This window comes from Eublepharis macularius, chromosome 3, assembly GCF_028583425.1.
Source record: "Eublepharis macularius isolate TG4126 chromosome 3, MPM_Emac_v1.0, whole genome shotgun sequence".
NCBI lineage: Eukaryota > Metazoa > Chordata > Lepidosauria > Squamata > Eublepharidae > Eublepharis > Eublepharis macularius.
In genome coordinates, this window is record NC_072792.1 from 181,418,135 (window position 1) to 181,445,329 (window position 27,195).

A 27,195-nucleotide genomic window follows, 5' to 3' on the forward strand; every position below is an offset into this window, starting at 1 on the left:
GGCAGACGTATATTTAAAGGTCATATTGGCCTGACCGTGATTTTATTGCAGCTGTGTCATTTTCTTATGGTTTTTATGCCTTGGCCTGTGGGGAGAGGGTGTGGAAGCTGCCAGGGAAGGAAAATGGTGGGGGAGGGGGTAAATGGAGAAATGAGATGACTCCCCCCCTCGAGTCCTTGCAGGTCCCCTACTTGCAAGATAATATATACGATGTGTTTTGACTGAGCACTTAATGTGCTGTATCAATGAAAACTGTTGTTGTTGTTGTTGTTATTGTTGTTATTATTAAGAAAGGGCCATGCAATTGTTCTCTGCAAAGGGGACAAGTTTCTCTGAGCTGTTAGCAACCCACAGGTCTGGGTTGCCAAGTGTGTCTTGAGAAATTCCTGGAGATTTGGGTATGGTGCTTGGCAGAATTGGGGCTCTGAGGATGGGCTTGGTGGAAATTGGGATTGTTGTTGTTGTTACCCTAACCTGGGCAGCCCAGGGGAGCCTGATCTTGTCAGACCTCAGAAGCTATGCAGGGTTGGCCTTGGTTAGTAATTGGATGGGAGACCTCCAATGAAGACCAGGGTTGCAGAGGCAGGCAATGGCCAACCACCTCTTGTCATGAAAACCCTGCCAGGGGGTGTCATAAGTCAGCTATGACTTGAGGGTGTTTTATTAATTATTATTATTATTTACAGTCTTCCTTTCACACGGATATCAAGGCGGATGAGACAGTGTGAATGAAAATACAATAAAATCAGTGCCATAGAGTCCGGCCACCAATATTGCCATTTCCAGAGTTTGGGTCCAGATTTCCAGGGTATGAGCTCTAGAAAGTACACCCTGGAAATCTAGTTGGTCTTTAGGGTGCTAGTGGATTCGAATCTGGCTCCACCCTGGAAATCAACAAGAGTCCAGTAATACCTATAAGACTAACAAAATCAGCGGTAGTGTTAGTCTTCTAGGCGCCACTGAACTCTTGCACTTTCCTACTGCTACAGCAGAGCACGGCCACCCATCTTGATCTCTATCCTTGCAAATCTAGCTGGTCTTTAGGGTGCTGCTGGACTCGAATCTGGCTCCACCCTGGAAATCTAGTTGGTCTTTAGGGTGCCAGAGGACCTGAATCTTGCCCTTCTACTACACGGCCAGCCACCTGAAACTAATTTCCTCCAGGGGGACCGAAGTCTGCAAGTTTGGAGGCTCCAAGGTATCTCCAGGCCCCGCCTGGAGGTTGGCAACGCCGCCGAACCCCGGTTTCGAAAGCCCCGACCTCGCGGCGGAAGCGAGCCCAGCCCCAGTCCCGGCGCCGCCGGCTTGGCTCTGCCCGCCGTGCGCAACCGGCCACTAGAGCGCGCCCGGCGGCTCCCTCCGCTCCAGTCCCTGCCCGGCCAGTGGAGCGGCGCCGGGGCAGGCAGCAGAGCCACTCCCGGGCCGCCTCCGCCTCCGCCCCTCCGCGCAGCCGAGCCGCAGGGACGGAAGGAGGGAGGCGCGCCCAGCCGTCCGGGAGGGCACTTGCGGCCGCCTCCAACTTCCCCAAAGCGCCGCAGAGGAGCGGCCGGCATGGAGAGCAGCGCCGGGCAGGAGGACACCTGAGCAGCCGCCGCCCCGAGACGCCGAGCGGTGAGTCGGAGCGCCGGAGCGCCGGGGCACGCTTGTTGTGGAGCGCCTGGCGCGGCGCGCTCGAGTCGGGTCGCCGTTGCGCGCTGCCGGGATCCCGGGATCGAACGCGCGCGCACACCGTAGACGGAACACCGAGAGACCGGGCACACACATTCCATACACTTCACTCACACATGCTCCCGTAGACTTCACGTCCACGCGCAAGCACAAGTGCTCACACACACATCCGTAGGCTGAATTCACATTATACATCTCTGTCTGTCTGTCTGTCTGTCTGTCTCTCTCTCTCTCTCTCACACACACACACTTTCTCTCTGTCTGTCTGTCTGTCTGTCTCTCTCTCACACACACACACACACTTTCTCTCTCTCTCTCTCTCTCTCTCTCTCTCTCTCTCTCTCTCTCTCTCACACACACACACACACCCAGAGGTACGCGCAGGCACATGCACGCACCATAAACCAAACACACCAACTCGTGCCTTAGATTGCATGCATGCACCATACACTTCACTCACACACGCTCCCGTAGACTTCACATCCATGCGCAAGCTCAAGTGCGCACACACATATCTATAGACTGAACACACTTTATACTTCTCTCTCTCTCACACACACACACTTTCACCACTTCCACAGGCAAGCGCACACTCATGCACACACCATAGACCAAACACACCCACCCATGCCTTAGATTGCACACATGCACCATACACTTCACGCTCACATCTAAAGAAGGGAGTTCTGACTCTCAAAAGCTCAGACCCTGGAAACTTGATCTGTAAGATGCCACTGGACTCACATCCTGCTGTTCCCTCACCCCCCCCCCGGACTTCACAGCGACATACAAATGAATGCACAAGTGCGGTGTTCTCTCTCTCTCTCTCTCTCTCTCTCTCTCTCTCTCTCTCTCTCTCTCTCTCTCTCTCTCTCTCACACACACACACACACACACACACACACACACACAGAGAGAGAGAGAGAGAGAGAGAGAGAGATTATCAGGGTATAAGCTTGTGAGAGTCAGAGCCCCCTTCTTCAGATACAAGGAGGATATTGAAGAAGGGAGCAACTCTGAAAGTTTATACCCTGAAAGACGCAGGTAAAACACAGACTGGTGGTGTCTTTTCCAAGAGGGGCGCTAATCTGTCTCGAAGAGCAGTATATTAGCGCACTGTTGTTATTATTACGTTGTTATTCTGTTTCCCGTTCCCCATTTATGCAAGTTTAATTCTTGGAGAATCTCATCAGATATACTCCACTTGTTTTAAGAAAGGCTCTGTATGTACGTTCTTTTATTTGAACTCCTGGCTGGAATGAAGTGTTGACTTGCCTGAAGTTGTAGAGGCTGCTGTAGTGTGGTGGTTAAAGGAGGATTTAGGAGACCCAGGTTCGAATCTCCACTCTGCTGTGGAAGGTTGCCAGATGACCTTGAGCAAGTCACACCCTCTCAGCCTAACCTACATAGAAACAAAGCTGGAAGTTACCCCCAAGGGTCATCTAGTCCAACCCACTGCACAATGCAGGAAATTCACAGCTATCACCCCCCTCACCCTCAGTGACCCCTGCAATGTGCCCAGAGGAAGGCAAAAACCCTATGGTATTCCTTCCTGACCCCAAAGTGGCGATTGGCATTACGCTGGGCATATAAGAAAGGACTACAAGTGCCTAGCACCGGCTCGTCTCTTCATTCACTCTCTCTCCTGATCTGTGATTCATATTGAGTCATAGAATCAGCATTGCTGCCAGGTGGCTATCTAGCCTCATCTTAAATACCTCCAAGGAAGGAGAGCCCACCACCTCCCGAGGAAGCCTGTTCCACTGATGGAACCGTTCTAACTGTCAGGAAGTTCTTCCTAATGTTTAGCTGAAAACTCTTAAGCTTTAATTTTAACCCTTACAGGGTTGTTGTAAGGATATTATGGAGGAGAAGAGACTGGTGTAAGCTGGTGCGTCTCCACTAGGGAGAAATGAAGTAAAGAGAGGTAGAATAAGATGAAAACTGTGAATATCTCTACCACAAGACAGGCATGCTCCCACACTCCAGTTCTGTAGATGTTTCTCACCTGATAGCTTCCTTAGAGCATAATGTGCAGTTTTGGGACCATATCAATATCGGTTTGGAATTCTGAGAGCTAGTCCCGCTGTATTCAGTGGGACTTTCTCTCAGGTAAGAGTGCACAAGATAGCAGCCTGAACATCTTCTGAGTATACATGCATAGGACCTGGCTTAGCTGGCACGGTTGCACCTTTTCGTGGGTGAAAGTTGATGCCGTAATAAATGTGTGCGTCTAAGAGGCAGAAGAATCAAAGAATTATAGAGTTTGGAAGGGTCATCTAGTCCAAGAAGCGATTGTTATTTATTTTTCTTCAAGGAGTTCAGAACAAACACTGGGGGGGGGGGGTGTTATCCCATTGATCACTGGCCCAAATGCTGTCTGGCTATCCTTGACAAGAGCCAGGGCCTTCTCGGCCCTGGCGCCTGCCTGGTGGAAATCTCTGCGTAGAGACATCTGCACTGTGCTCGTACAGTTATTTAAGCCCCACAGTCATCCAAACGCACGAGCCTGGTTACATTTTTAAAGTGAATGTGTGTGGGCTGTTTCTTACAAACAGGTGCAGAAGCGTACATGCAGCTTGTATTGCTTTCAGTGTAACTTGTGAATAAGGCTTTGCATGTCTTACAGCAGTTGATTGAAAGAATTTAAAGTGCTTTCTTTCCCTTCATGCTGGACGAGGAACTCTTGGAGATTGGAGCGAAGCTGATTTCCTTGAGGTCTAGTAACAAGATTCCCTATAGTTTTAATATTTAACTTCAAAAATATACAGTTGCCTTTAACACAGAATAAAAGACAAATAAATGGGTTCTAGATCAACTTAAGCCTGAATTCTCCCTAGAAGCTAAAATGATAAAACTGAGGCTATTGTACTTCGGTCACATCATGAGAAGTCAAGACTCTCTGAAAAAGTCAATAATGCTAGGAAAAGTAGAAGGCAGTAGGAAAAGAGGAAGACCTAAAACGAGATGGCTGGGCTCAATAAAAGAAACCACGTCCTCCCGTTTGCAGGATCTGAGCAAGTCTGTTAATGATAGGATGTTTTGGAGGTCTTTCATTTATAGTGTCACCATAAGTCAGAAGCTACTTAATGATATATAACAGACACACACATAACACAGAATTGCACATTTTTGCATGCTGATGTTCTCAACATGCAGATTTTTGATGTCACATTTTGTTTTGTTACACAACAGCTTTTGAAAGATCAGAATTTTTGGCTCTGTGCTAGCAAAACAGTTGGTTCGGTTTTCAAGTGCAGAAGACTTTGTGCAGCCAAAATAGAGATAGGCAGAGATGAAATGTGAGCCCAGGATTACGAACACATTTAGTACATCTCTGGCAAGCTGTCCATGTGAAAAAGAGGTGCTGTACTTAGTGAATGGGTGCAGTTGAAGGGTTTGGTAATCCGGGAGTTCTACATTACTCCTCAAAATAGATCAACACACACCCACACACCTAATTTCTCTTAATTTCAAAATATCGGTCTGCCCAAACTAGGTATCTATTTGTTTTGCTTTACCAATAGACCCAGTTTGGGTTCCTTTCTGCTTTCCAGTGTTGTGAGCATTATCTTTCCCCCCATTTTCATTGCTGGTGGTGTACATTTCTTTTGCTGCGTTTTTGTCTATTCAAAAGCAACGTGATGCAAAAATAACATCAAAAAACCTGCACAATTCAAGCACTTTAGAAAGAGGTGACAGAGCAAATGGAAAGGGTGTCAAATTTTGCAGTACCGTTTACCCCAGAATTTTTGTTGTTAGATCTTTGGTCCATTCTGCTGTCTCTAAACAGCAGAAGCAGGGCTTTTTTTCAGCTGGAACACGGTGGAATGGAGTTCCGGCACCTCTTGAAAATGGTCACATGGCCAGTGGCCCCGCCCCCTGATCTCCAGACAGAGGGGAGTTTAAATTGCCCTCCGTGCCGCTCCAGCAGAGGGCAATCTAAACTCCCCTCTGTCTGGAAATTAGGGGGCGGGGCCACCGGCCATGTGACCATTTTCACCTAGGGCGATTTAAACTTCTAAAAACTCTCCCCTTGTTCCAGCTGACCCAAAGTGACGTCATTGTGCGGTCCTCAGTTCCACCACTGAGTTCCACCACCTCTTTTCCCAGAAAAAAAGCCCTGAGCAGAAGAATCCGATCTCCTTATTGGTAGCTACTGCCAGACTCACTACAGCTGCTGTAGCACAGTGGTTAAGTGGTTTGGCTGTGAATCAGCACTCTACTGGTTCGAATCCCACTACTGCCATGAGCTCAGGAGATGCCTTGGGTAAGCCAGTTCTTTCAGTCCCAGCTCCCCAGCTGCATTGTGGGGATAATAATAACACTAACTTGTTCACCGCTCTGGGTGAGGCACTAATCTGTCTAGAAGAGTATATAAGCGCAGTTATTATTATTATTAGATGGAAATCACCTTTCCCCCCTCCATCTCGCTGTGGCAAGAGAAACTTTGGTACAGCTATGTTATGGGTAGAATTACAACCAACTGTTTTTTTGAGACTAAGATAATTTCTCCTCTAAAGGGTATGAAGATACATGTGCTCCTGTGGTACGCTATTTAAATGATCAAGACGTTATATCTTCAAGTTGGGAACGACTTCAGATTATATAAGGTTATTAAGATGTTAGGATGTTTCTTGTTAGGATGTTACATAAAAAATTGTTCGACTTTATCACGTGTGCCTATTTTGTATTTGTTATATTGTATGTGATAAAAAATTTTTAATTAAAAAAAACATAAAGTTAAAAAAAACCTGCACAAATTTAATGCGGGAAATGCAGTACAAACAAACAGAAAATGATGCAGTGAGAAAGATGTCTAAGTCTTCCAGATCTTAGTCCGACACTGTACCACATGCAGGAAAAAGAATAACAGGGATAATAAACAGGGATATTAAACACTGTACCACATGCTGGAAAAAGGATAACAGGGATAGTAAACAGGGATAATAAATAGGGATAATCTTCCGTGGCGGAGTGGGCATTCGAATCTAAGTCTTCCAGATCTTAGTCCAACACTGTACCACATGCAGGAAAAAGGATAACAGGGATAATAAACAGGGATATTAAACACTGTACCACATGCTGGAAAAAGGATAACAGGGATAGTCAACAGGGATAATAAATAGGGATAATCTTCCATGGCAGAGTGGGCATTCGAATCTAAGTCTTCCAGATCTTAGTCCGACACTGTCCCACATACAGGAAAAAAGGATAACAGGGATAATAAACAGGGATGTTAAACACTGTACCACATGCAGGAAAAAGGATAACAGGGATAATAAATAGGGATAATCTTCCGTGGTGGAGTGGGCATTCGAATCTAAGTCTTCCAGATCTTAGTCTGACACTGTCCCACATACAGGAAAAAAGGATAACAGGGATAATAAACAGGGATGTTAAACACTGTACCACATGCAGGAAAAAGGATAACAGGGATAATAAATAGGGATAATCTTCCGTGGTGGAGTGGGCATTCGAATCTAAGTCTTCCAGATCTTAGTCCAACACTGTACCGCATGCAGGAAAAAAGGATAACAGGGATAGTAAACAGGGATAATAAATAGGGATGTTAAACACTGTACCACATGCTGGAAAAAGGATAACAGGGATAGTAAACAGGGATAATAAATAGGGATAATCTTCCGTGGCGGAGTGGGCATTCGAATCTAAGTCTTCCAGATCTTAGTCCAACACTGTACCACATGCAGGAAAAAAGGATAACAGGAATAATAAAAAGGAGTAGAGGAGAACGATGTAAGCTGCTTTGGTGCTCCGTTGGCGAGAAAGGTGGGGTATAAATGAAGCAAATACATAAATGAATAAAATTTTGGAGTTAAACCGGTGGGGCTGCGAAATTCAGCAGCACCCCTGTTTTACATACTAATGTGCATTTGCTTGACATCAGTGCAGTGCTAGTAAGTGAAATGCAGTGACAGAAGTTTCGCTTTTGAAAATTCTGACTCGGTATGTAGCTTTTCATACTGTGCTGAAAAGGATTTGGAGAGGAGGGGAATATGATGTGGGTGTGTGTGCAGGGATCTCAGGTCAGCTCTTGTTCACTTACCAGCATTTGAATCGGAGAGAAAAAGTTCCGTGGCATCGCTAGACAGACTCGAGCTCTATGAATGAAAAAATGGGACGCAAGCCCTCTGGTCTCATCAAACAGTTATGTAAATCTCCGATTGCGAAAAGAGATGTGTCAACTCTTAAGAATACATTTTTCTGGCATGATGTTTCTCTACCAGTAATCACTGTGAGAATCTTAACAATTTCATCATATGCTGCGGGACAAGTTGTGGCCACATTTGTTAAATCATAATGATTATTTTGTTTCCTGCTGTATAAGAAAGGAACTCTCAGAGCAGAGGTGAAAAGAACTTTATCTCATTGTGAGGGTCTGTTAGACTGCCAACAGACCAGGTTCATTCTATGTTCAGTGGGATGGGTGTGTGTATGTTGCTGTCTCCCCTCACTGCACACAAGAATTTAGTGCGCACACAGACCTCTGCTTTCCTATTCAAGCAATCCCACCCACACATCTGACCAAAGGCCAGTCATCTGAGTGGGCTTATTATGTTCAAATTACGTAGGGTTCATCCAAAGTATTCTGTGTAGGCACCAAGGCAAAAAAGTGGGGGTGATTCTTGTTCCTCATGGCTCGTGTTTTTGCACACTGGTTGTGAACTGGTCATATGGTATCTGGGGAAGATCCATAACGGTGTAAAAATTAATTTTTAAAATTAGTTGTAAGAATTGTGTTTCCCTCTGTTGTCATGGTGAGACTTCCCATTTTGCTTATGTGCATGCCTTGGGTTTTTCAATTTGTACATTTCTTTTGTGGCATTTTGAGGGCATTTTTATTATGGGTGCTGCAAATTTCTGATCCAGAGGAGTTAGCCATGTTAGTCTGTAGTAGCAAAATCGAAAGAGTTCTCTTCGAGAATCACAATTCACACATCTAACGAAGAGAACTGTGATTCTCGAAAGCTTATGCTACAGTAAAGTTGGTTAGTCTTAAAGGTACTACCGGACTCTTTTCGATTTTGCAAATTTCTGAGTGTATGTCCTCAGCAAACTTCCTTGTTTGGCTGCAACTATTAGACATAAGATACTGCCGGGGCACAAACTGTCTCAAACGCCTGCTAACCAAGTTTGCATTGGGTTCTTGCAAAATTGTGCACGTGCAAAGTTGCTGCAGTCATTAATGACATGAACGGCTACTTAGATAAACACCAAACTGTAGGATTGTTTTTTTAAAAAAAACCTCAGCATTTATTGATGACGGACTTCTATGATTTGGGTCTGGTTTAACTGTCTTTTTAAACAATTGCCCACTTCCGGGAGCAGCAGCCCAGCAAGGACAGGGAGAAGAACTCCAGTGAGCTGTGTGGAATTGTGCTTGTGAGAAAAGCCAGTTTTGCTGTACTGTTAATAGGGTTGCCAGCCTCCAGGTGAGATACAAGATCTCCCACAGAGAAAATTCCTGATCTTTAACCGTTTTATAATTGAAGTGCACCGTGCTACAAAACTTTTACTCTATAGACATAAGAACATGAGATAATTAGGCAGATACTTCTCTGAATTTAATATTTGTGGCTGTATTTATTGACCTTAAAGCACAGTGCACTTTCAACAATAACTTGGTAATGTTCTTATGCCTTTAGAGTAAAAGTTTTGTAGCATGGTGCACTTTAATTATAAAACGGTTAAAGATCAGCAATTTTCTCTGTAGGAGATCTTGTATCTTTCCACTGCTGCAGTATTCCGTGGTGTCCTTCAGTTTTTGTATTGAGGCCTGGTGATCTGAAATTATAATAACTAGCTAGCTTGATACCCGTGCTTTGCTACGGTATTTAACTACTTTAAATCCAATTATAATACTTATGGGTATGTAACATTTTTTGCTTTGTGTGGGGGTTTTTTTGGAGTTGGTTTTATAGTATAATAGTATAGTACCTGAGCTTCACAAAGGTGGTTGAATAAAGTGAAGCGTGTTATCCCTATTCAGGAGTCTTGTACCATCTTTCTTCAACTGTCTGCAGTTTCCTTTACCTGATTTTTACCTCATAACACAGAGTTCCGCAGCTGACCAATCAGAGAGAGGGGAGTGCAAGCAGCAGGAGCCTGCCAGCCACACAGGAAAGCTAGGCCCGCAAGGACACTGGCGGCCCTAGTGAACTTTGAGAGGAAGACTAGGAGGTGCATTTTACCTCAGGACACATTCAATGACTCCCAATAGCAACTGCAGACTGTTTAGAATGTTGGAGGTGAGGACCAATCAGGCTGCATACCTTAATGACCTCTGTGTTCTAACTGTCTCAGGCGGGGGGGGGAATGAGGTGTGGAATGTTGTGAGCCCTAATCAGCCCGCATATGCAAAGGACCTTGAAAGGCTGGCCCAATCACGGAACAGTGGCTGAGCTGGCAATTGGTGGGTGCACAAGCAGGCAGCAGCCTGTCAGCCACACAGGGAAGCTGTATCCCTTTGATAAAACACATTTTACCCCCTTTTACCTCTTTAGGGGGGGAATTTCCTAAAATCCCTTCTTAGTGCGTGTTTACATCATGAAAGGAATGTTCTCTCCAAATTTCACGTTTCTAGGTCCAGGGGTTTGGGCTGGGCGTTGATGAGTCAGTGAGGACGTTTGTCTTTATATATATAGATTTCCAGACTACACAGATCAGTGTAGAGTCCATCCTCCAAAGCTGCCGTTTTCTCCTGGAGAACTGATCTCTGTAGATCTCTAGACCCTACCTAGAGGCTGGCAACCCCAGCAGCTAAGCAGACAGAACTTGACTTGTAGCTAGCAAGCGGCAGTGTAAGAGGTTAACCTATCTGGATTCTCATTGCTACCACTGGCTAGGCACAAACTGAGCGCTCCCTGCATAGTAACGGAGGAGATTGGTTGATGTATCTTTCTCTTGGGCGGTTTTAATACCCTAATCCATCTCTGTTCCGAACTGGGCTGTATAGCCTTTCCTCTCTTATCCTCCGTGGGGACCTGCAGCCTCCCGGCTCCCAGGATTTGACCCTTTCAGCACTTGGTTTTTAGCAGGAGCTTTCCATCCTGGCTACTCAGTAACTCCATAACTCCTGACGGGAGCCATTCCTTGTTGTGATATGAGAAACACCGTCAAAACATTGGCCCTGCCCCAGTCTTCCTGGTTCTTTTTTGTTTTGAGGACAACGTGACCTTCAGAGAGGTCACCCAAGGAGATGCTTGTAATTCCCAACACTCATTTTGGGTCAGATCATTTGGAGATTTGAAAAGGAGGGAATGCTGGTGTGTCAATAATGTTCACCTCTGCCGTCTCTTGTCTCTCTGTAGGACGGTAGTTTCTGGAGTTGGGCGCAGATAGTAAGCCACCCAGGAGAACATCAGTCTTGCAAGGCCTGTAGCATGTGTGAACTGTACACAGAGAGCTGTGAACAAGTGTGAGATTTAACACTGCAACAGAGTGCCAGTTTGGTGTAGTGGGTTCAGAGCGCAGGACTCTAATCTGGAGAACCGGGTTTGATTCTGCACTCCTCTACTTGAAACCAGCTGGGTGACCTTGGGTCAGTCACAGCTTTCTCAGAGCTCTCTCAGCCCCACCCACCTCGCAGGGCAATTGTTGTGCGGATAATGATAACACACTTTGTAAACTGCTCTGAGTGGGTGTTAAGTTGTCCTGAGTGGTATATAAATCAGTTGTTGTTGTTGTTGTTGTTGTTGTTGTTGTTGTTGTTGTTATTCAGTGGTGTGGATTTCCCCTCTGTCGAAAGAAGTATGATCAGAGTTAGCCTTATTATGGTTCAGCAGGACTAACTATAGGTTGAGGAAAAGCTGAACTTTCTGGAGACATTCCCCATGTAGACTCACAACTTACACACCTGCACCCTCCTTCCTGTTGCCAGGTAGCATTATTCACTTGTTTTTAAATGTCACATTCTTTCCACAATAGCCCTTTAAAATTCTTTGGCGAGATATGCCACCTGGTCTGACCCCAGTAAGAACAGTTCCTGCGTAAGTGTTGTTTGCTTTGATATTCAAGGAATCGTTGTGTCCACAGTTCCAACCAAAACACCATAATCATACCCTTATTGTCTATAGCATCTGCCCATTTTATTGGTCAAGCCGGTTCACCTGCCCCCATCACTCCACTGGTAAACCTTGGATAATTTTACCATTTGGAGGTTCTCAGTTCAGGTGCAAAAATCTGGTTGTCAGGGTAGGGCCTAAGACAGCACTTTCTAAGGCCGATGGAAGAGACCAGGATGGGTCCAGATGTGGATCCTAGGGGCAGATTCTAGAACTTTGGGATGGAAACCAACATGATTTCATGTGATTCACCAAAGATGTGCAGGTGCCTGAATGAAGCAAGATGAGGTGGGGGCACTGCCTTGTTTTAAACCCCACCTTCCCCAGGTTCTACTCCCATATCGCCCGAAATTTCGCCCAACCCAGAGTTAGCAGCCTTACCAAGGGAAACCTAGAGCTGCTTTCGTCATATGTATTTTATTAATTTTCTCATAAGAATAGAAATAAGGGAAAGGGGAATAGGAGAAGGAAAGGTAAAAGGAAAATCATATAGTCTGTGTGAATCAGCATTCTACTTATCTACATATCATATCATTTCACACTACAAATAATTCAACTGTGGTTATTAGTAGCAAGTTACAATACTGTCATCATATATATATTACATTCAGGTCTTTATGTTTGTTTATAATCCAATTGTAGAAGGGGATCCATGGGGCAGCAAAATCTTCTTCCATTTGTCCTTTCATTAATGAAGTTAATTTGTCCATTTCCGCATTTTCTATTATCTTCGCTATTAGTTCCTCTTGCGGAGGTATTGGCCGTTTTCACACTGCTTACCTTCTCTCGCAACGACCTGGAACATTGCTAAAAAACCGCGGTAGATCGCGTTTTCTTGCGCGAGATTTGCGCGACGTCGCGCAAATCTCGCGCGAGAAAACGCGATCTTCTACGTTTTTTGAGCAATGTTCCGGGTCGTTGCGAGGGAAGGTAAGCAGTGTGAAAACAGCCATTGTTTGACGTTTCCAATAATATGCGAATAAAAATCTTGCCGCTGTTACTATGTGCACTATGTAGTATTTCTGGTCTTTTATTCAGTTCCTCTGGTATGCAGTTTAATAAAAATATCTCTGGCTTAAAAGGAATTGAAGTCTGTAGGATTCTTTGTATTAATGTGTGTGCCGTTGTCCAAAATTTATGTATCTCTTTGCAAGTCCACCACATATGATAGAATGTTCCTATATGGGGAAACCTAGAGCTGCTTTCAATGTTCTCTTCTGCTCCATTTTGTCCTCACAACAACCCTGTGAGGTAGATTAGGCGGAGAGTGTATGACTGGCCTAGGGTCACCCATAAGTGGCATGGCTGGTAGGTTGCCACCCTCCAGGTGGGGCCTGAAGATCTCCCAGAATTTCTCTTGGCAGCAGAGGGATTCGAACGGAGGTCTCCCAGATCCTAGTCTGACACTCACTGCTCTTGCTCCTAAACCACTGTTTCTAACCATTCTAGCCCATTCTAAACTACCTGAAAACTAGTGGCTGCAGTGGGTTTGGTGGTGATGGGGAGTGCCATCAAGAGATGCCGCCCCCTGCTGTTTCCCACCATATTGTGCTACTGACCATTGCTCCATGGTGTAAAAATGGTGGTGCCAAGTGCCAAGTTGCACGTGTCTTATGGCGACCCCTGGCAGGGTTTTCAAGGTAAGAGACTGACCGAGGTAGTTTGCCATTAGCGACCTTTGTCTTCTTTGGAGGTCTCCCATCCAATTACTAACCAAGGCCAACCCTACTAAATTTCTGAGGTCTGATGAGATCCAGGTCAGGCAGTGGGTTTAAGAATGCCTAATTCTATTACCAATCTGACTGTGTGGTGTTCCTTTAGGAATACTTCTACCCTTCCTTCTTATCTTCTTGGGCATAGAGCAGGGGTCACTGGGGGACCAGAGGGGAGGTAGCTGTGAATTTCCTGCAATGTGCACGGGGTTGGACTAGGTGACCCTTGGGATCCCTTCCAGCTCTATGCTTCTATGTGTGTTATGTGCCATCAAGTTGCCTCCAACCTATGGCGACCCTATGAATGAAAGACCTTCAAAATGTCCTATCATTAACAGATTTGCTCAGATCCTGCAAACTGGAGGACGTGGCTTCTTTTATTGAGCCCAGCCATCTCGGTTTAGGTCTTTTTTTCCTACTGCCTTCCACTTTTCCTAGCATTATTGACTTTTCCAGAGAATCTTGTCTTCTCATGATGTGACCAAAGTACGACAGCCTCAGTTTTGTAGGGAGAATTCAGGCTTGATTTGATCTAGTACCCACTTTTGTCCTTTTGACCGTCAGTGGTAATCTGCAAAACTCTCCTCCAGCACTACATTTCAAATGAATCCATTTTCTTCCTGTCAGCTTTCTTCACTGTCCAACTTTCACATCCATACATAGTAATGGGGAATAGTTTGGATTATCTTGATCTTGGTTTCCAGAGAGACATCTTTATCCTCAAGGATCTTTTCTAGCTCCCTCACAGCTGCTCTTCCAAGTCTCAATCTTCTTCCGACTTCTTCTTTGCACTCTCCCTTTTGGTTGATGATTGAGCCAAGGAATAGAAAATCTGGAACAATTTCAATTTCCTCATTGTCACCTTTAAAGTTGTGTAATTCTACTGTCATTACTTTTGTCTTCTTGATGTTCAGCTGTAATCCTGCTTCGGTGCTTTCACCTTTAACCTTCCTCAGTCGTCGTTGCAAGTTTTCACTATTTTTCACCGGTAACGTGATATCATTGGCATATCTCAAATTGTAGGATTCTCTGACCTTGAAAACGCTGTGATGCTTCTATGTTTGTACCAAATGTAACCGAGTTTATTTCTGTGAAAATGCCATCCAAATGGGCAGCAGAGGCATTGCAGAACAGGTTGTAGTGAGGCTGCGATCCAGAGACTCTGCCTTTACTGTATAGAGAGGAGGGAGCTCTGGATCGTTTGTTCTTTTCCTTACTGGCCTGTTTCTTCGTTCCCATCTGTTGACTGCAGAAGCAAGCAGAGCTCTGTGTGTGCCAGGAGGGGCAGGGGGTGGGTGGGAAGGACCCAGAAAAGAATGGGAAAGAAAAGTTGCATGCCGAGTAGCAAAAACCCAAGAAAATCCATCAGGACCTGAATACTCTGGAGAAGTGGGCAGCTGTGAATAGGATGCAATTCAGCAAAGACAAGTGCACAGTATTACATCTGGGCCACAAAAATGGGAAGCACAAATACTGGATGGGGCAGTAGTATATATGAAAGGGATCTTGGGGTAAGAGTGGACTGTAAACTGAATATGAGCAGTCAGTGTGATGCGGTGGCAAAAAAGGCTAATTCAATCCTGGGTTGTATCAAAGGGGCCATAGCATCGAAATCGCAGGAGGTCATAGCCCCTCTCTATACTGCCTTGGTCAGGCCACACCTGGAGTATTGTGTGCAGTTCTGGAGGCCTCACTTCAAAAAGGATGTGGACAAAATCGAGAGGGTGCAGAGGAGAGTGACGAGGATGATCAGGGGTCTGGAGACTGAGCCCTACGAGGAAAGGCTGAGGGCCTTGGGAATGTTTAGTTTGGAGAAGAGGAGGCTGAGGGGGGACATGATCGCTCTCTTTAAATATCTGAAAGGTTGTCATTTGGAGGAGGGCAAGGAGCTGTTCCAGTTGGCAGCAGAGGGTAGGACCCAAAGCAACGGGCTTAAATTACATGCACAAAGGTACCGGCTGGATATTAGGAAGAACTTTTCCCCAGTCAGAGTAGCTCAAAAGTGGAATCAGCTGCCAAGGGAGGTGGTGAGCTCCCCCTCACTGGCAGTTTTCAAGAAGAGGCTGGATGAATATTTGTCAGGGATGCTTTAGGCTGATTCTGCTCAGTAGCTGAGCAATCAGTAGCTGAGATTTATTTATATAGGACATTTTCATTTCACCCTTCCTCCAGAAAGGTTTGTGTGGGTCTCTCCGCCTTTGCTTCACAACATGTCTGCAAGGGAGTGACTGAGGTCAGCCAGGCTTTCCCAGTGCTATTCCAGTGCTCTAATCACTGTATCACGCTGCCTCTCTCAATAGCACTAGATAGGTGCTGATATAGGGTTGCCAGTCTCCAGGTGGTGCCTGGAGATCCCCCCAAAGTTACAACTGATCTCTAGATGACAGAGATCAGTTCCCCTGGAGGAAATGACTGCTTTGGAAGGTGGGCTGTTTGCATGATAACCTACTGAGGCCCCTCCCCTCCCCAAACTCCACCCTCTCCAGGCTCCGCCCCCCAAAATCTCCAGGAATTTCTCCACCCACAGCGACAACCCTAGTGCTGAGAATTCTCTTATTTTGAGCTTTCCGGTCTCCTTACACAACTCTAGTTCCCAAATTTGCCACAAACACTGAAACATTAGTAGCGCAGTATAGACACAACCTGTATTTGCCTGGGATAGCTGCATTTGCCTGTATTTGCCTGGGATTTGCTAATGACTGCTATCCCATCACCATTTTCCTGGCACAAAGCCTGAATTTTCTTCCCAGTGTGCTCAATTTTTACCGACAGGGTTCTTAAAAACATTTTAAGTGTTAAATTGTTAAGTGGTATCGCTCTCAAATAAGCACTCCATGATTAGTGAGTGTTTTGTAATTGTTAGAATTATACAGCATGTATCAATGTGTAAAGAAAAATACTTGTCCGGTGTTGGGCTTCTGGTAGCCTCTCCGAGGCAGGCAAAGCTCAGCACGGCAGAACTATTCCAAGATGGAACCTGAGATTGATTTATATACTTTGTCTCTCACCTTTCTCCGCAATGGAGACCCAAAGTAGCTTATCGCCTTCTCCTGTGCTCCATTTTTATCCTCAGGATACCCCTGTGAGACAAGTTAGGCGGAGAGTATGTGACTGCCCCATGCTTACCCTGGAAGCTTTTGTGACAGAGCGGGGATTCGAACCTGGGTCTCCAAACTCTTAGTCCGACACTCTAATTGAACAACACAAGAGCAAGATTCGGGTCCAGTAGCACCTTAAAGACCAACTAGATATCCTGGGTATGAGCTTTCAAGAGTCAAATCTCCCTTCATCAGATACAAGGAGTGGGGAAAGGTAGGAGTCTTTATAGTCCAGGCAAGGTGCGAGTCCAGGTGCACCTTCAAGTCCAGGGTGTAAGCTTTGGAGAGTCAATGGACTCAAATCCTGCTCTTCTGTTGCAGATCACACAGCTACCCACCTGAAACTATGACCTTTGACTCTCAAAGGCTTGTATCTTGGAACTCTGGTTGGTCTTTAAGGTGCTACTGGGCCCAGAACTTGTTCTTCTACTGCAGACCATCACAGCTATTCACCCAAACGCCCCAAATGACCAAATCAGGATGGGCCAAGATCCACACTGAAACGGACTGTCCTGCTTTTGTGCAGCTGCAGTTCAGTACAAAGAAGTTTGTGTGGGAGGGGGCGGCCTGGGTGGATTGTGTCCCGTGGGCCAGATCTCTTGCCTCCTCTGCTAGCCCCAACAAGGGGCCTTCGAAACCCACCACTTCAGCTTTTGCCACCCATGGAGCATCTTGGGGAAGGACCCTCCGTATCTTCAGACTTCACCATCTCATCCCCATCCCACGTCTGAAAGGTTCCTGTTGGCACAGGATAGCTGGCGAGCTTTGTTTTGCCCTCTTGAATCGAGTGACTCAACCCCACTCGCCCGAGCTTTTGTTGAGCAGAAGCACAAAGGAGTGTGTGGGCGGGCGGCTGAAGAGGTATCCTCCCTGGCCTGTCTGTCATCACATCGGGGCAGGAAGGTGGAAATGCACCAGGGTGAAGGGTTTGAAAGCAAGTTTATCTGAGCTTGGAAGAAGAAGAGCTTTAAGGAGCATTTCAGGAACATTTGCAGACTGCAGCCGGGCAGTGCACTGAATGTTGGATGGGCCTTTATTTGGGGCAATGACGAAGAAAGAGGGATACTTTGGAAGCAAACAAAACGAGGAGGAAAGAACATGAGCGGGGAATAAGGTTGCCAGTCCCCCGCCGGGGGTGGGGGATTTCCTGCTCCCACCCTCCACTCCCCGTCCCCGCTTACCTGACCGACGGGGGAGACATGGGCCACCTGGGGGTGCTCTCCTGGGTAGTGCGGTGTGCTCCCACAGGCCCGATCCAGTCCGATCTGGGCCCTGATCAGGCCAGATTGGCCCGGATCGGGCCACTGCGGAGTGGGGGAGCGCTTCTGTGCTCCGTAGCGGCCCAATTCAGGCCTGAATGAGCTGGGATCGACCCAGATCAGGCCGTTGTGAAGGACAGGAGCACACCTCTGCAGTGGCCCGTTCCAGGCTGAATCAGCCAGAATCCAGCCCTGATTCCGGGAAATGACATCATCGCACAGTCCAGCGCACATGTGACAGACAACAGGGCAGGTAACTGCTAGGTCCCCCACCTCCCGCGAGGAAGACAAGGACCTGGCAACCATAGCTGGGAAAAAGGAAGAAAGACCAGAGTTGCTAAGTAGAAAAGAACAAGAGTCCAGCAGCACCTATAAGATTAACAAAATTTGTGGTAGGGTATGAACTTTCGTGAGCCACAGCTCACTTCTTCAGATAGAAAAGAGCAAGAGTCCAGTAGCACCTATAAGACTAACAAAATTTGTGGTAGGATATGAGCTTTCAGGAGTCACAGCTCACTTCTTCAGACAGAAAAGAGCAAGAGTCCAGTAGCACCTTTAAGACTAACAAAATTTGTAATAGAGTGTGAGCTTTTGTGAGCCACAGCTCACTTCTTCAGATAGAAAACAGCAAGAGTCCAGTAGCACCTCTAAGACTAACAAAATTTGTGGTAGGGTATGACTTTTCGTGAGTCACAGCTCACTTCTTCAGATACAGCTAGAATGTGAGTCCATCTGTCCTTATATCTTGGAGAGTCATGAAGAATGTGAATGTCTGAAATGCACTGCTGGGCACAGAAGACTTACCACATTGTTTCAAAACATCTAGGAAACAAGGAAAAAGGGACGTTATCTGGTCTGGCTCATAAGTGGTGTGGTGGGAAGTAGAAGGGAGGGAATAGGGTTGCCAAATCTTGGCCAGGAAATTCCTGGCGATTTGGGGGTGGAGGATGGAATTTGGGTAGGGAACAGACCACAGAATGGTATAAGCAATAGAGTCAGCCCTCCAAAGCAGCCATTTTTTCCCCCTAGGGGAGCTGATCTCTGTAGTTTGGAAATCATTTTTAACTATGGGATCTCTTCAGGCCCCACCTGGAGGTTGGCAACCCTAGGAGGGCAGCAGCGTCCCAGAAGTAGAGGCCTCAGGTATCAGCCCTTTTGCTGTTCTTCTTGGGTGTCGGCTCTCAAATGACTCCCTGGGACATCAGATTTAGGGTGCTCTGCCCTTATTTAATGCCAGTCTACCCAACGATGCCACACAGTTTAACTTCTTGATATCAGCATATTGACATGATTATGAAAATTGAAAGTCTTTATGTTTGGAAGGATTGTTTTTGTTTTTGTTGGCTTCCAAGTGGCATTAATAAATTCAGGTTTGCAGATTTATTTATTGAAAACGGTACTATGCTGCCTTTCCGCCCAGTTGGTGAAAATTTAAAAGGGATTAAAAACCATCTTTTAAAAACAGTACACACACACATATATAGAACCAGTCATTAAAAACGAAGAAAAGGTGGGTCAGTAAGGGGACCCGGATGAAACAGAAAAGCTGTCACCTGCTGACCTGGTAGAAGACAGTGACCAAAGGGAATAGCTGAATCTTCCGGGAGAACCAGATCCTAGCATGCAAATTTTTCTTCTTTATTGACATTAATAAATCATGCATTGCAATGCATCGAAGTTGCAAAATGGATTAACATGCAATTAACAATAAGTTTATGCAAAAGATGACCAAATGGCAGGGGTTGCTAAAAACCCTTCTTACCTGAGACATGATTGCCTGGCTAGCAGGGCTGGATTGACTGGGGGGCAGGGGGGGTAGCCTGCCCCCAGCACCACCAAAGGGGGGGGGTGCCGGGCATGGCTGCCAGCCGGGAGTATACCGGAGCTGGCAGCGGCAGTGCGGGTGGCTGACTGGAGGGCCGGAAGGTTGCCTGCGCCGTTTGCCTACCCCACCGATGGGGTGACTGGCTTGCCGTGCATGCAGGACAGGGAGCGGACGGCAAGTTGACCGCCCCATCAGCGGGGCAGGTGAATGGCACTGGTGGCCTCCCAGTCCTCCGCTCAACCGGCCACGCTGCCGCTGCTAGCTCTGCAGCATACCATGCACCAGGGCAGCTGGCATGCCACATGGGTGGCACACCCCGGACCCTGCGTGATGATGTCATGGAGGTGACATCATCACATGGTGCCAGGGGCGCGCACGCGGGGAGAATGCCGGACTTGGGTTGCCTGGGTGCTGGCAACCCTAGATCCGGCCCTGGGGGCTAGGGCTGGCTGTGCCCCCAGCATCTGGAACTCCAAGGTAAACGGCCCCTATACCTGGAAGTTCAATTTATAAGCTCTTATGACTGCTTGCTTCTGGTTGGCAGAGCTGCGGCAAATTTGTCTAACCCTTTTTTAAAAATCATCAGCACCAATTGCCGTTCCCCAAATTGTGAAGTGGTGAGTTCTGAGAGGACAGAGTATTCGAGGCCTTTTGAAAGAAAGTTTATTAAACTCAGAAAGAGAACAGAAGGCCAGAAGGGTGAAGAATAAAGAGGAGTGATCCGATACAAGCGCTGGGCTGGATTAAAGAGAATCTTGGCCTACAGACATTCAAAACCGAAGGAGGAAGAGCGAGAAAACAAGACGCTACAGTTATTCCCCGAAGAATGGTTCAAAGCCTGCAGTAGAGATCAAGTTGCATGCTGTGGAGTGAACTTTGGGCGATGTGAGATCAAGCAGTGCTGTTGGGGAGGGCGGGCGGGAGCATATTCCCCTCTCTCTGTCTTTCCAAGCACATACTAGTATCCCTTGGGGCACCCATGGCTCTGGTTATTCTCAACACTTCTGTATCCACCATCCAACTGGAACTGATACTGCACCATCCGGACTCTGTCTGGAGTTTGTTGTTTCCATGGCTAACTAAAACATTACATTGTTAGATCCTCCCAGAACATTTTGAGAGGGGTCTGCCCAGGGAGACGTTTTTCAATCTCTCGGAATCCACTCTTTGAGATGGCGAGTCCACTGGTGTGTGGTCCCACTGCTGGCCTGAAAAAAAAGAGGTATTACGTACGAGAGGTATGAAGATGATATAAAACATTTAAGGAATATTGGAAGGACATATAATACAAAAATCACAAAAGTATGAAAAAGATTATTGTCATTACAAAAGTATTAAAAAAATTACTGCAAAAATGAAATACTTTTTTACTCAACAAAATTCAGTTTCTGAATTTGTGTCTTCAGAATTACTCGTAAATGTCGTTCCAGACAGAAGAAGATTCATACATCGAAAGAGAAATGTAGCTGGCATTCTGTCTGTTGTGTGTGTTTTTTGTAGTTTGTCCATTCCTAAAAACCTCTGTCCAATTTCTGTAATGATGTTTTTTGTAATTTTGTAATGTGCATGTGTGTTATGTGCCATCAAGTCGCCTCTGAGCTATGGCACCCCTATGAATGAAAGACCTCCAAAGCGTCCTTTCATTAACAGACTTGCTCAGATCCTAAAACTGGAGGAGGTGGCTTATTTTATTGAGTTAAGTAATCTCGTTTTAGGTCTTCCTCTTTTCCAGCTGCCTTCCACTTTTCCTAGCATTATAGACTTTTCCAGAGAATCTTGCCAAAGTACTTGACCAAAGTACGATAGCCTTAGTTTTGTCCTTTCCACTTCTAGGGAGAATTCAGGCTTGATGTGATCTAGTACCCACTTATTTGTCTTTTTGGCTGTCCATGGTATCCGCAAAACTCTCCTCCAGCACCACATTTCAAATAAATCAGTTTTCTTCCTGTCAGCTTCCTTCACTGTCTAACTTTCACATCCATACATAGTAATGGACAGGGCTTTTTTTCAGCAAGAACACGGTGGAACGGAGTTCCAGCACCTCTTGAAAGTGGTCACATGGCTGGTGGCCCCGCCCCCTGATCTCCAGACAAAGGGGAGTTTAGATTGCCCTCTGCGCCGCTGAATCTAAACTCCCCTCTGTCTGGAGATCAGGGGGTGGGGCCACCAGCCATGTGACCATTTTCTCCGAGGGCAACCGACTGAGTTCCACCACCTCTTTTCCCAGAAAAAAAGCCCTGGTAATGGGGAACACCATAGTTTGGATTATCTTGATCTTGGATCCCAGAGAGACATCCTTTTCTTTAAGGATCTAATTTTGTCATGACAATTATCTTTTCCACAGTTTTGTAATTTTTGTATTATATTAATTTTTTCTGTCTATTAGAGGTTTCCTACCTTTTTGTCATTCTATTGCTGGCCTGTCAAGACTGGGTGAGGTTCTAGACGGGCGCCTTCGCCCGCTCTGTTCCATTCCTCTGTTTGAGATTGTGCATACAGGTTATTCGCATTGCCCCACATGCATGACAATGAATTTAAATTAGTTTCTGATCTCTTCAGTATGTGGCAGGAGTGGAAAAGGCAGACTCCATGCTGAGAATTATTAGGAAAGGGATTGCAAATAAAACAGCCGATATTAAAACTCCATAGATCTACAGTGCAGCCTCACTTGGAATACTGTGTATTGTTCTGGTCACCATAAATCAAAAAGGATTTTGTAGAGTTGGTAAAACGACAGGAAAGGGCAAACAAGATGATTAGGGGTTTGGAACGCCCTTCCTATGAGGAAAGGCTAAAGAGTCTGAGACTTTTCAGTTTAGAAAAGAGATGACTAAGGGGAGATATGATAGAGGTTTATGAATTTATGCACGAGGTAGAAAGAATGGGAAGAGAGAACTTTTTTCGGTTCCCCCAAAATACTAGAATTTGAGGGCATCTTATGAAGCTGATGGGTGGTAGATTCAGGACATACAAAAAGAAAGCCAGTTTGGTGTAGTGGTTAAGAGCGCGGGACTCTAATCTGGAGAGCCGGGTTTGATTCCCCACTCCTCCGCTTGAAGCCAGCTGGGTGACCTTGGGACAGTCACAGCTCTCTCAGAGCTCTCTCAGCCCCACCCACCTTACAGGGTGACTGTTGTGGGGATAGTCATAACACACTTTGTAAACTGCTCTGAGTGGGTGTTAAGTTGTCCTGAAGGGCAGTATATAAATCGAATGTTGTTGTTGTTATTATTATTATTATACTTCTTTATTCAACAAGTAATTTGCTGCCAGAAGATGTAACGATGTGCACAGGTGTAGATGGCTTTAGAAGAGGGTTAGACGGATTCACGGAGGAGAGGTCTATCTGTGGCTACTAGCCATGGTGACTAAAAGGAGCTTCCATATTCAGAGGCAGTCAATCTCAGAACAACAGTGCCAGGGGGCAACATCAGGGGAAGGCCTTGGCCTCTATGCTGTGTTGTTGGCCCTCCAGAGTAACTGGTTGGCCACTGTGTGAAACAGAATGCTGAACAAGATGGACCACTTGTGGGGCTCCCAGGTACTCACCAGTGGCGGGCAAACTCCAGGGGGTTTGCACCCTTTCCCACTGATCTGCCAGCGATTGGTGGGAAGTGCCAAGTAGAGATGGGCATGAACAGAAAAAAAAAACCGAACATGATGTTCGTTGCCATCCACGAACAAAGACTCACGAACAACCACAAACATGGCCCTGTTCACAAACATGTTCGTGGTTGGCTGTTTGTGGGGGCCAGCAGGGTCTCTTCCAGCCATCATCCAAGTCAAGATCCCTACTGCACCACTCCCAGAAACCTGACCTGAGCAGGCACCAGGAAGGGTACCAGTAATAAATAATAGCTTGTCTCCAGAGTGTGGCAGCAGCCCAGGAACTTGAAGGGATAGATCCCTATCCCACCACACACAAAGAAAATTCAAGCTCTAATGCACTCTCCCTGTCTCTCTCAGAATGCCAACAGCAAGTGTCTCTCCCTCTCCACTGTCTGCAAAACCAGAGCTGGAAGCCCCCCTCCCCCCTGGTCTTGGCTGCCTTGTAACAAATTTGGAGCTCCACACTTGAATGGGAGACCTGCCTATCAAGCTAAATTGGGCTTCGATTGGGGTTTCCAGGGCAACAGCAGGAGTTCACACAGAGTTCAGGCAGTCCCTGCCTCCGGTTGCCAAGGGAATTGATTGCAGGTGCCAGAGTGTCTGGCTTGACGAACAGCAATGAACGAGGCTTGCAACGACCACCTGTTCGTTTAGAGTTAATTTAGACTGGGGCCTCACGAACAGCTTGTTCACGAACAGCAGATTGGGCTGTTCATGGCTTGTTTTTGTTCATATTGCTGCTTATGTTGATCTCTAGTGCCAAGCCCCCAGAGGTCACCCGCCACTGGCAGGCACCTCAGGAGCATGCATGGCTCACACACTTCTCCAGGGGTGCAACAGCTTTACTCCATTGTCACACCAGCCATGGTAGCATTCCCACGCTTTGTTTGGGACCAATTTTCGCTCCAAATGGGCTGAATTGGCCCTGCACGGAACACAGGAGTGCTCCCATGGCCAGCGTGATGACATCATTTCCAGGAGTGACGTCATTGCGCAGGTGCCGGAATGCACATGCGCAAAGCATGCGCATGAAGTCCATCACACTGCTAGCACAAAGTAAGTGCCAGGTCCCCCCTTTCCCACTGGGAGGATATAGAGACCAAGCAATCCCAGCCTCTGGTCTGACCAGCAAAGCTCTTCTGATGTTCTTATGGTTAATGATGAGATATAGAAAAGTAGCTGCTGCTGCTTCTGATGTTCTAATGTTACATTGCCTTTTCTTTTTCTTGTTTTGCAGTATAATCTTGGAGGTCGGGTGGGGGATTCACATAACTCTTCCATGCAAAAAAAATTTAATAAATCCCTGAACATGGGAAAAGAGAGTGCCAGGCTGTACGTTCCTCTTTTCCCTAACATGCTGACTTTCTACAGCAGGGGATTGCTTTTTTTTTTAACCACCCAATTCTGTAAACAATTCAGTTCCAACACGGGTTAGGCCTCTGGCACCAGCCACCGTGGATCCAGTGTTGCTTCTTATTTCTGCCCCCAGCTGGGCCCAGATTTAGTTTTTGGCACCGATAGTGATAGCTGTGCAAAGAAGCCGCAGTTGTCTGGTTTTGTTTGGAGGGTTGTGACAAGGTCTGCCAGGGTCACCTTTAAGCAAAGCAATGTTGTGGGTGTCAAGTGACTGAAGACTGACAGGCAGAGAAATAACTACCTTTCCTGGAAACTCAATAAGCCTCGGAGATCTGTGGATGCTTTGCAATCTAATTTGTGCATCCAGGTTCATCTCAGGGAACGGTGATGTGCTTGGGGAGGGGGCAGACTCAGGGACAAAACAGCCATGATGTGGTCCGTGGTCAGAGCACACACAAAGGTGCACCCCGTCACGTCAAAGGCATCTGTGATAGGTATTCTTTGCTTTGCATCTAGCATTAGTCTGCCAATGATTGGCAACCAGCGTGTCACCCGTAGCCCAGGTCACCTGTGTTTTTAAGTTAGGGAAACTGCTGAGCAACCGAAAAGAATCAGAGAGCATCGGATTAAGAGAGCTGTGGCTCTCAAAAGCTGACGATGCATCTGACGAAGAGAGCTGTGGTTCTCGAGAGCTGACGATGCATCTGACGAAGAGAGCTGTGGTTCTCGAAAGATGATGATGCATCTGACCAAGAGAGCTGTGGTTCTCAAAAACTGATGATGCATCTGACAAAGAGCTGTGGTTCTCGAAAACTGATGATGCATCTGATTAAGAGAGCTGTGGTTCTTGAAAGCTGACGATGCATCTGAAGAAGAGAGCTGTGGTTTTCGAAGCTGACAGTGCATCTGACAAAGAGAGCTGTGGTTCTTGAAAGCTGATGATGCATCTGACGAAGAGAGCTGTGGTTCTCGAAAGCTGACGATGCATCTGATGAAGAGAGCTGTGGTTCTCGAAAGCTGACAATGCATCTGACGAAGAGAGCCGTGGTTCTCGAAAGCTGGCAATGCATCTGACAAAGAGAGCAGTGGTTCTTGAAAGCTGATGATGCATCTGACAAAGCTGTGGTTCTCGAAAACTGATGATGAATCTGATTAAGAGAGCTGTGGTTCTTGAAAGCTGACGATGCATCTGATGAAGAGAGCTGTGGTTCTCGAAAGCTGGCAATGCATCTGATGAAGAGAGCTGTGGTTCTCGAAAGCTGATGATGCATCTGACAAAGAGAGCTGTGGTTCTCGAAAGTTGACAATGCATCTGACAAAGAGAGCTGTGGAACTCGAAAGCTTATGCTACAATAAAGTTGCTGTGTCTTAAAGATGCTACTGGACTCTTTACTATTTTGCTACTACAGTCTAACATGGCTAAGTCCTCTGGATCCCTGGCCAGGTAGGCTCCATTATCTAAAAAGCAGATTTCACACCGTGTTCATGTCCAGACGGCCTCAATGAGTTACAGCTGTGCTTTGTTACCCCTCTCAACTTGGTAAGGGGCTGTGGCTCAGTGGAAGAGCCTCTGCTTTGCACGCAGAAGGTCCCAAGTTCAATCCCTGACATCTCCAGTTAAAAGGACCAAGCAGGAGGTGTCTCCCTTCAATCCTGCAAAGCCTCCGCCTGTCTTAGTAGACAGTATTATTTGTTTGTTTATTGTCCGCCTTTCTTACTGAGACCCAAGGTGGACTACACAATGTGAGATTAGCACAGTCAATATCAAGGACATTTCAATAAAAATTGCCAGGTACATAAATGCAAGTTTGCAAAGACATTGCATTAGCAAAAAATCCAATACAGAGTTGAAGAAATGCTGAAATGGAACATCAGCAATTCTAAAACCGACATTAGACAACATAGAACTCCCCAGTAGGATCATACTTGAAGCACAGGTAGCACATAGGACCAGGTGCAACATATAGGATGTAAGACAACATAGTGGTGAAGTCTATGGTCCCAAGCTTGTTAGTGGAACATCTTTTTGTGATCCCATCCTACAGTACAGCCCTCCTATCTGAGTAAAAAGCCTTTTTGAATAGTTCAGTTTTGCATCAGTTGCAGAAAGCTAGGAGAGTGGGGGCTCTCCTGACCTCCTCAGGCAGGCCATTCCACAGGGTAGGGGGCCACCACAGAGGAAGTCCATGTACGGGCTGCTGTCGATTTCACCCATGTGCAGGCTGGCACCTGCAGGAGACCCTGTACAGGTGAGCAAAGCTGCCGTGGAGGAACTTAGGGAAGGAGGCGGTCCCATAGGTATGCTGAACCAAAGCCGTGAAGAGCTTTGTATGTGATAATCAGTACCTTGAACTGAGCATGGTAGCTGATAGGTAGCCAATAGAGTGACTTCAGCATGGGAGCGATATTCATGCTCCTGCTCACTCCTGATAGCAGTCGCGCCACAGCATTTTGCACCAGCTGGAGTCGCGAGACCGTACTGACCTTTTGCACACAATGTGCTTTGAACATTTTGGACTCGCCTCTGTGTGTGTGTGTGGCAAGGGGAGCGCTGCAGAACAGACATCTGCCCAAGATCCCAGC

General features: G+C 46.4%; 1 protein-coding gene across 1 annotated transcript in view; it reads left to right on the plus strand.

Moving 5' to 3' along the window:
* Positions 1-1,410: 1,410 nt before the first annotated feature.
* The window catches only part of P2RY2 (purinergic receptor P2Y2), a 52,888-nt gene continuing 27,103 nt past the window's right edge, over positions 1,411-27,195 (plus strand). The window contains exon 1 of the mRNA XM_054974951.1: positions 1,411-1,611. The gene's annotated coding sequence lies outside the window, so the exon portion shown is untranslated. The remainder of the gene's footprint in view (positions 1,612-27,195) is intronic.